Source organism: Musca vetustissima, unplaced genomic scaffold (assembly GCF_032173495.1).
Source record: "Musca vetustissima isolate MV318-11 ecotype Yass unplaced genomic scaffold, APGP_CSIRO_Mvet_v1 utg33126, whole genome shotgun sequence".
Classification (NCBI taxonomy): domain Eukaryota; kingdom Metazoa; phylum Arthropoda; class Insecta; order Diptera; family Muscidae; genus Musca; species Musca vetustissima.
The window spans coordinates 128260-138906 of record NW_026873651.1 but is presented as its reverse complement, the minus strand read 5'-3'; positions in this window follow the sequence as shown (position 1 = coordinate 138906).

Here is a 10647-nt window from a genome sequence, read left to right as displayed (position 1 = left end):
TTTAAACGGGGATAATTTTTTAGGGATATTTTCCTATGCTTGGATATTTTTTTAGACTGTTGTCCTATACATAAATATTTTTATAACCAATTTCTTAATAGTTAATAACTTTTATGAATACGAACCTCAGAGTGGTTAGTTTTAAAAATTTATTCCAAAGCGTAAATTTTTTTTAGGAACTTTGTCTTAAGCCTTGATATTTTTAAAGAATTTTGTCCTATGCATGGATATTTTGTAAGACTAACTTCGTATGCGTAAAAACCTTTAGGAACGTTTTCTTAGACTTGGGTATTTAAACTAAAAACAATTTTGTTTTTTTTTTATTTTTTTCATAGATTTAAACATTCTCATAAGCAGGGATATTTAAATAATAATAACATATGAGTGGATATCTTAAAAAATGCCTTCCTTCGTAAACGTAGACATTTTTAGGAAAATGTTCATGAATAGTTGTTTGTGAATATGGTTCCTATGCGTAAATATTTTAGGAAAATGTTTTTTTAACGTGTATATTTTATGGACCGTGTTTAAAGATATTTTCATAAGCATGGATATTTTCAAAAAAGTAAATATTTTAACGAATTCTTTCCTAATGGTTGATATATCGAAGAATATTTTTCTAAACGTGAATATTTTAAGAAATGTTTTCCTAAATGTGAATATTTCAATGAATATGCTCCTAATCGGGGTTATTTTAAAGAATGTTTTCCTAATTTAATATTAATATTTAGAAGAATATTTTGCAGTCGTGGATATTTGTGTGACAATTTTCCATAGGGTAATTTTCCCAAGCAGCAACATGTTAAAAATACTTAACTAGCAGCACTACTTTAAAAAATATGTCCCTTGAAAAAATATTTCAAAATCTCCAACCCACAGTGCAACAAATGCCTTTGGTGACGAAGGCGCAAAAGGCACTTTGCAATAATATTTTTTGTTTTTTTTTCAGTTTTTTTGCTAATAGCAGATATTTAACTAGTCACACGTGTTAGGTCATGCAGTGGATCAAGAATGAAAAAATGAAGATATGAGAGATTTCCGAACAGATTATTCTACAAAAGTTTAAAAATTAGGAGATTTTCTCTTTTAAAGCAAATATGGTTTGCTAAAAATATAACGAGAAGTAAAGGCGTATACGTTATGACAATAATTATACGCACTGAAGTTCACAATGAGTTATAGAATATGGAGATCAAGAGCAGGTAACAAAACGACCTACTTATAGAGACCTAATAGTAGTTGTGATATGTCTTGGAAATTATAAGTTCTTCTTCGAAGTCCATTCGAATAGGATTTTCACAAAGACTTGTTAAATTTACTCCGATTTAGGAATAAAGTGAAAAGACATACATTTTCCAAGTTTTTTTTCTGAGCAAGGAGTTTCATCATGATCAGGGAGTTTGTTAGGTGATAACATGATCATTGAGTTCGTAAGGTGGTATATTTCATCATTCTTAACAGCTGGTATTTTATTTGTAGCATACCTCATATGCCCGAACTCTTTTTCAACTTTCCAACCGAGTTACACCTCTTATTGCAATGCAAGTCCCTTGTGTGTGGTTTTGTTTTTGTTCGTTAGTTGTTGTTCGAAAATTGCACATTGCATGTTTTTTGAGTTTAGACACAAAAAAGTTGCCGTTTTTTGCGGTTTTTGTTTTAGTTTCGTATTTGAGTTGACCTGTCACAATGTGAAATTTTAATGCATTTGCAATGTTAAGGCGTTTATTTGGCCTGGCTGGCCTGGTGTTATTCTTGTGCGGTCAATTATAAATAATTAATACGCAAAAACACATTTGTGGTCTTAAGAAATTAAAGAACAAAAAACCTAAATTTCTAACTTAAGTACGCTTTAAGATGGGCTCACAGATTCAAAATTTGATTCTTCAAAAATGATAAAAACTTTGATAAAAATAGTTCTCAAAATAAATGGAACGCCGAATCGTATACGTTGTGACAGTAGTTATACGTTACATTTTTCGCGTTCTTATTATAAGTATATTATAGTTAATTAATTGCAATAAAGTCAATATTTTTCCTTTAATCAAGATGTTTGCATATTTCAACTTCGGTGGCTTGAATTGTATTACAGTAAACCCAATTTCTTAAAATATATGTAATTGAACACCGTATCGTATACGTTGTGACAATAGTCATTCGTACCTGTATATTTGCGCATTGTAATTTCAAGACCTCCAAAGTTTTGTTTCTTTAAAAATCTATTAGATGCTATACTTGTAGGCATTTTTGAATAAAAAAAAATATTCCGTAAATTTTAAAAATTAATAAAACCTAACCTATGCTTTATTAGTCGAGCAGGGGAAAGAGTTTGCCCTATCGACATGAATAAAAAAAATGAAAGAGGGACTATCTTTTTTTCAATGCTTTCGAATGATATTTTATTGTAAGTGCAAGAATTTAAATAAAACCTATAACTCAATCTATACTAATAAAAGAGTAAAGTGATTGCCTGACTGATTTAACGATTCATCAACGCCCAGACGAAACGGCTGAAGACAGAATCTTGATATTTTGGGTGAGGGTCACTCTTGGTCCAAATGTGACAGATAAGGCTGGGTTTTTGGAAATACGTACTAGAACGGTACAAAAAGTACCATTTGTATTTGGCGTACCGATGCACTTGCATATTGAAAGTGCACAATCGAATTATAGACGTAAAAAAACATATGTTATGAACTGAAATCGTAAAAAGTTGAAATATGGGTTGTCAATAAAAATCTTGTGCGTAGAACTATTTGAAATATCCAAGTCATATTTTCCTAACAGATCGATGATCATAAGATCTTTAACTATGATTCCTTACCAATTTTGGTATGTTTAAGATTATTTTTGAGTATTTTGGAAACATTCATGAATACCTGGTGATATTGCAGGGTGTAAGGGTTATGTTAATACTAATACCAAAACTTTAATTCTTGAATTAAAAAAGGTTTTTTGGAGTATGCCTATTAATCACAATAGAATTTTTCCTTGAACATGTGTTTCATCTAGTAATCTATGCAGTCAGGTATGCACTGCCTAGGCTGAATTTCTCTGGCGACCGAACTTATGTTACGGAATTTAAATTTGTTATTATCCATAGCAATTTTGCAAGGACTTACCAAATTACTGACTACCATTCGTATACGTTTTGACAATACTTATACGCATTGATGTACTTTCAAATTATAAAAAACAGTAATTGTTGGAAAATTTTCTTAAGCATGGATATTTTTTAGTATATTTTCCTAAACACGTATATATTTTAAGAATGTTTTCCTTCACGTGAACATGTATAGGAAAATGTTCCAAGTGTGGATATCATTACGAAAAAGTTCCTAAGCATGATATATTCTTTAAATCTGAAGACATAAAAATAGTAAAGTTTCCTAATCATAGATATTGTAAAGAAACCTGTCATAATCGTGGTTATTATGCTTCCGCACCATTTTAGGTATTAGAAGGTTTTTGCAGTTGTTGTAGTTTTGTGTTACTGATTCGTATTTCTAGCAATCCCTAAAGCGGCTGAGATTGTCAAAAATCTTACTGCTAATATGTCGATAGTCAAAGCGGCGCTTAAGGCACTAAAGTCGTGTACTATAAACTCAAAAGTGGCTCTTGATTGCAAAGTTTTTCTGTATGACATACGACAGAAAGTTAATTAATGTTGGGTTCCTGGACATAACAACATAGAAGGGAATGAAATAGCCAACGAACTTGTTCGAAAGGGTTCAAAGTCGTCCAATCTACCGATTTAGGGATCTGTACAACCTCTAATTAGCAATTTCATTGGCAAAATCCGAATGAGATACTGTGAGAAAGCCGGCAACAGGTCAGCAGAACCTGACCAGAGTTCTCATGCCGTTGCAGTCTCATAGTATATTCTCTGTATATGTTTATCGCTGAGTAGCAGAATACATCGATTCTAAAGTATGAAATTGATACTCTAGCCTTCTTCTCCAGAATAGCCCCCTAAAAGATCCTTAGCTTTGTTAAAACCCTGACATGACTAAAATAACCAAATTTTACGTTTTTCAGAACTTCTTCTGAAAAGAGAGGAATATGAGAAAGCATAAGAGGGATTCCTCTCTTTTCAGGTACCAAAGATGATCACAATGGATAAATGCCTACGAGTGATATGGCTGCAAATTTGGCCATACAACCTTAACCTAACCTACGGATTCGTATTTCTTGTCCATGTGCATATCGGAATATCAAAGGTTAAAAGAGCCTTATATGGGCTTCCGTATTTTCATTGTTACCGTTGTGTGTTTCAGATCATATGACTTATATTTTATATTTCGGGCTATCAGAGAGTAAACTAATTATTATGCAAAATTGTTTTTCAGTCGTTTTCTAGTAGTACAAAAATCTCGTTCCCACAAATGGAAAACAATGTAGCTTGTATCTAATATAAATATATGTTATGTTTCCAAGGTTCATTTCCCTTCAGTGATATTTGGCCGACTTCCTAAAAAGGCTATTTTCACCGCAAAAATAAAGATTTTGTTAAAATTCGGATTCAATCGCTATACTTTTGTACAATATATACTTATGGATCTGATTGTTCTTAAAAAAAAAATAAAAAGTCTACATTTCTTCTATTCGCAAGACTTCTTGCGGAGACCTTGATTCGAGCTCTATAGGTTCACTCAAATCCAAATGTTACCAAATTTCGTAACATTTATAAATACATTTCCATAACTACTCACCTCAACAATCCAATAGAAATCATTTTTCCATATTTCAGGATTCCAGCTAGCATCAGCTAGCTTCGCTTCATCCAATTCCATCCAGTTGTATCAAATTTTGTACCAATTAGTCCACATACGTACAAATTTACAAAACTTCCTACATACCCCAATCCTACACTCCAACAATAATCACAAGTCCAAATTTCAGGATTCCCGCTCTATAGGATCAACTAAATACAAATTGTATCAAAATTAGTACCATTTAGTACACATTAATATAAATTTTCATACGTTACCACCGCAGCAACCCAACAGAAATCATTTTTCCTAAAATCATATCCGTTCATTAAATCCAAATTGTAAAAAATGTATTACCAGTTAGTCCCCATAGTGCACTGGAAACTATAATGTATATACACTCAGTTGACATCCAAATAAAATACGAAGCGGCCATCGCAGCTTTAAGACTTAAAGCCATGAACGAGTGGATCGAAAACGGACACTACACACCGCACGAAAACATACTGCAGGCTACGATTGGATACTCAATTAACCACTTTGAGTCAGATCGAATACCTGAAACAAGAGCAATCACGTTGTGTGAAATCCTGATACCGGACAGAGACTCATGGAGCAGCGGAACACTAGCTCATATGCCTCCGGGGAACTGTTGTTACACGGATGGCTCCCGGCTAGCGGGAAAGACGGGACTGGGACTATTTATTGAAGAATCGGGGACTGAAATCTCACTTCGCCTGCCAGATCACAACACGATCCTACAGGCGGAGGTTCAAGCTATAACGGAGTGTCTAAGATGGTTAAGCTCTAACTCTGGGCATAATAACATAAACATCATGACAGATAGTAAACATGCTATTAATGCAATAACATCCAAGACAGTTACATCAAAAACTGTACTGGAATGCATAAAAACAATAAACAACTTCTCACGACACGGTCTTGTACGTATAATATGGGTACCGGGTCACTCAAGAGTCATAGGAAACTAAATAGCCAACCAACTCGCCAGACGTGCTACGGACCTAATCAACATAGATGTGAACAGTGCAAAACCTTTTAGCGCTTCACGTCTAGAAATGAGGTCATGGGCGAAAGAGGCGCACAAAACACTCTGGAATAACGAGAGGACTGGAAAAAACACAAAAATCTTATGGGGAGACCCAAATGAGGATAAGACTAAGCAAATACTCACGCTAAACAAGAAAGAACTAAGCAGACTGATAGGCATTCTCACAGGACACCTTAACCTGCAGTCACATTTACACAAGATTGGATGTTCGGGAAGCAGCAGGTGCAGAGCGTGTGGGGAAGACAACGAAACGTTGGAACATTTTCTATGCCACTGCCCAGCTTTTGCATTCATCCGAACCCAATCCTTGAAAACCGACACTATTCCTGAACTTAATGACCTAAGGGGGTGTGAATGGAAAATACTAAAGGACTTCTGTAAAAACACAGAATTCCTAGAAGAATAGGGAGACCAAACAAAAGACTTAAGAATAATTCCAATCTAAATACCTTTCCTTCCTAGAGCGCACAACAGGCCTACTATGGCTTAAGTGTATGTCCCATAATGGACATGTGGTGGTTTTTAAACCACCCCTCTTTTCAAACTAACTAACTAGTCCCCATAGTACAAATTTCAAAAACTTCCTACATAACCAAATCCTTCACTCCAACAGTAATCTTAATTTCAAATTCCAGGATTCCGCCTCAAATTCTTAGCTCTATCGTAAAAAAATTTAGTATTTTCGGATACTGAATTTTCAATAAAACCCTGTCCTACACTCCATGGGACTCATTCCAAATTTAAGAGCTTTAGCTCTATCGGTTCGCCAAATACAAATGATATAATTTTTAATTTTGATTACTTTCGGGCCGTTCTAGTACGAATTTCCAAAAACCCAGTCTTGTCTGACACCTTCGGACTAAGAGTTACCCTTTCACCCAAATTTCTAGCTGTAGATCTTTCGTCTGGGTGTTAATGAATATTCAGTCAATATTTTTTTCCTTTTTAATATAGATTGCTTTAGGACTAATTAACACTTACCTTGGTCATAAAATAAGTGGTTAGTTACTATTAAAATAGTTGTTAGTAAATTTTTTTATTAGTTTTTTGTTATTAGCATTTAAACATAAAATTGTTAATGTTAATTTCTTGTTATCATTATTATTAATTTTTTTTGTTTGTATGTGTGTAATTGAAATCACATTTAGATGGATTTTTTTTGTATCATTTTCGAATACACATTGGGAAAAAATGAAATTTATGAATATTTTGAAAAAATATATATACTTTGTACTATATTAAAAAAATTAAATGTTAGTTTTGATTTCCAGTTAATAGTTTTGTATTTGTTGTTTTTTTTCTATCACATCTAATAGAAATGTTAATTTATTAATACAAAATAAACATTTATGTATCTAGTAGATTGATAAATAAAATTAATCGTTTTTATCTTCGTGCTTTTATCCTTGTATTTGAAATTCTTCTCGTTATAAAAAAGAATTTAAAGGATCGTATTTTGGATGGTTGTTAAGTTAGTAACTGGATATTGAATTGAGAAAATCAACGATTTTTTAAATATAAAATTTAAAAAATAAATTTTAGCTTTTTTTTAATTTTAAAAATTATAAATACATTTTAAAATACAAATTAAAAAAAAATAACCTTTAAAAATATGTTATTTAAATAAAACAAATAAAAAATATGGAGTTATTTAATTAATATTGAAAAATATATACATTTTCAAAATGTTTTTAAAATGAAGTAAAAATTAAAAAAATGTAAAAAAAGTTCATCACGAAAGAGAAATTAATAAAAAGTTTTAATATTTTGTTGTAAACGTTGATTGTAAATAAAATGTCAATGTAATTTTCAAAAGAATAACAAAAATTAATTAATTTTTTTTTTAATATTTCGAAGTTTTGAAAAACATTTTAGAATATTTTTGATAAACATATTTAGTGACCCAAATTGAAATTTATTCTTAATTATTTTTTTATTATTATTTTAATTTTCTTTATATTGAGAATTGTATGACCAATATATATTTTGTGTTCATAAATATTGTGTTTTTTTTTATAAATATATATTTATTTATATTAAAATATAAATAATCATAAAAAGTATTAATTTTTATTTTTTTAGTTTTATACAAAAAAGAAGTCCAACATTTGAACACAATATGATTTGCTGTTTTGAACATGAAATTTTGTTTTTGGAGTAGTGGTGTTCCGAGACGACAACGAGGAGAAGGAGGTGGAGGATATTTTTTATTATTAATGTAAGATATACGATTTATTATTAATTGTATATAAAGACATTCAATAAAATTTTGTGTATAGAATTGGGATTCAAACATGGAAAAAAATCATAACAGGAAAAAAGTAAAAGGTTATTTTTTTATATTCTCCTTTACTTTTTTCTTTTATGGTTATTTCCACATCTGATTTCCAATTGAGTATGGTATTAAAATTTTTATTTTTTTATTGTATTAATAATTTCTATTTCATATTTCGAATATTTATTTTCTTTTTTTTTAGGAATATTTTATTATTTTCTTTCTGGGAATAAATTGTATACTTTTGTTTTATTGTGGTTATTTTTAGGATTGTTTAACATCAAATATAAGGCTGGAATGGAATAGTATATTAATTTTTGTTTCAGATTTTATTCATATATCAATCATTTCTTTTATATGTTAACAAATTTTAAATATTGTTCGAAATTTGTATGTTCCGCAACGGCAATAATATACTAATTTTTACTATTTTCTTCGATAAAATAAAGGAAAAATTGTTATCGTAGTAAAAAATTGTAAATTCTTGCAGTTTCTGGAACAGACCAAATGTTTGATTATAAATTTTATATATTGTTGTCGATTATAAATTTTATATTTAATTTTTTTTAATTTATTTCATATATATAATTTTTAATTTTATTTATTTCTTTTTTTTTTTTTTTTTTTGTAAGGTTTCATGAATTTGGTGGGAGGATCAAAATTGTGTGATGTTGTGTCTATATATATTTTTATTTTAATTATTAAAAATTTATATTTGAAAAATCTACTCGTTTTGTCTAGTTAAAATAGTTTTCATTTTCTCTCATATAATTTTCATTAATTGTTAGTTTAAATATTTTAATATTTCTGTAACCTGAGTCCTCCCTTTTTCGGTTTGTATATAAATTACAGTTACGAATAATAAATTTTGAAATTACAGTAAAAATGCCACAAATTGCATCAGGTGATTCAAAAAATCACAAAATATATGAACACAACGATGTTCCGAAATATACTTGCTGTTCGGTGCTGGGCACCTATTATTTGGAAATGAGAAACCACACAAAAATGGATATTTTAAAAATGGGCATTTTTCCTTTCATAATTTTGCAGCGGGTTTATAAAGACAATTATAGCATACTTTTAGGTCATACACAGTCTGTATGTAGTCAGATTTTTAAATTTATAGGGTTTCTTGCACAAATTTACTGTAAGCAAGTAACAACGTCATTATGTTCAACCGGACCGAACTTTTTATACCCTTCACCACGTGGTGTATATTCAATATTACTTAACCCATTAATGCCTGCCCATAGAACCCACGGTATGATCTTTTCTAAATTTATGTGTATGTTAATACAGGTTATAGAAGTTGCATTGCAAATTTTCAGCTTTCTAACTATTAGCATATCCGAGTTTTGAATTAGGTATTTAAATAGCCAATCAACCAATCAGGGTTCTTGTTGACTTCGGAACCCGCCTGAGTTGCAAATTGTATGCGAAAATTCGGTTAAGAAATTATAAATACCGAAAAAGGTGGGATGGTACCGTACTATGGGAGCTATTCCAAACCATTAACTGACAAAAATAATTTATGGTAGGAAGATTGGGCATCCCATGTGAATTTGATAAACCCTTGAACCTTCCATAATCGTGGATTTTTAATAAAATATTTTTTTTCGAGGTCTACACGGGGCGCGGATGTATGAAATAATATTATTTCGAGGCCTATACAGGGCGTGGGTTTTAAAGAATATTTTTTTTGAGGCCATTTTTTAACATCTTCCAAATACGTGGATTTTTAAAGACCATTTTTTCAAGTTCTTCCAAAGGTGTGGATTTATGAAGCAATATTTTTGAAGGCCTACATTAAACGTGGATTTTCAAAAAAACAAAAAAAAAATGGAAGGCTTTGATTTTTGAAAGAATATTTCTTAAGGACTAAGCAAGGCCTGGATTTATGAAATAATATTTTTGAAGGCCTACAGTAAACGAGGATTTTTAAACGAATATTTTTCAAAGCCTGCAATAGGCTTGGACTTATTAAAGCATATTTTTTCAAGACCTACAGTAGGCATGGATTTATTAAAGTATACAAAAGGGGTGGATTTATTAAAGAATATTTTTACAAGGCCTAAAATAGGCGTGGATTAATAAATGAATATTTTTTCAAGGCTTACAATAAGCGTGGGTTTATTAAAGAATATTTTTACAAGGCCTACAATAGACATGTATTAATAAAAGAATATTATTCAAGGCCTGCAATAGGCGTGGATTAATTAAAGAATATTTTTACAAGGCCTACTATTGGCATGGATTAATTAAAGAATATTTTTACAAGGCCTACTATTGGCATGGATTAATTAAAGAATATTATTTCAAGGTCTGCAATAGGCGTGGAACCCACAATATCAGATTACTGTCAATTTGGTTAAAAAAAAAAATTGAAAAAATCCCAAAAATACCGAAACATGGGCCAATATTAATAATTTTTGGTGGTGAGATTTGATACCCCCTGAGAATACAAAAATACCAAATTACAGCCGATTCGATTGAAAAATGTGTCGAAAATCTCCAAATTACCGAATAATGGGGGCAAAATTATATGGAGCCTAGACTAAAAATTGGAGCAATACTGATAGTTTTTGGTA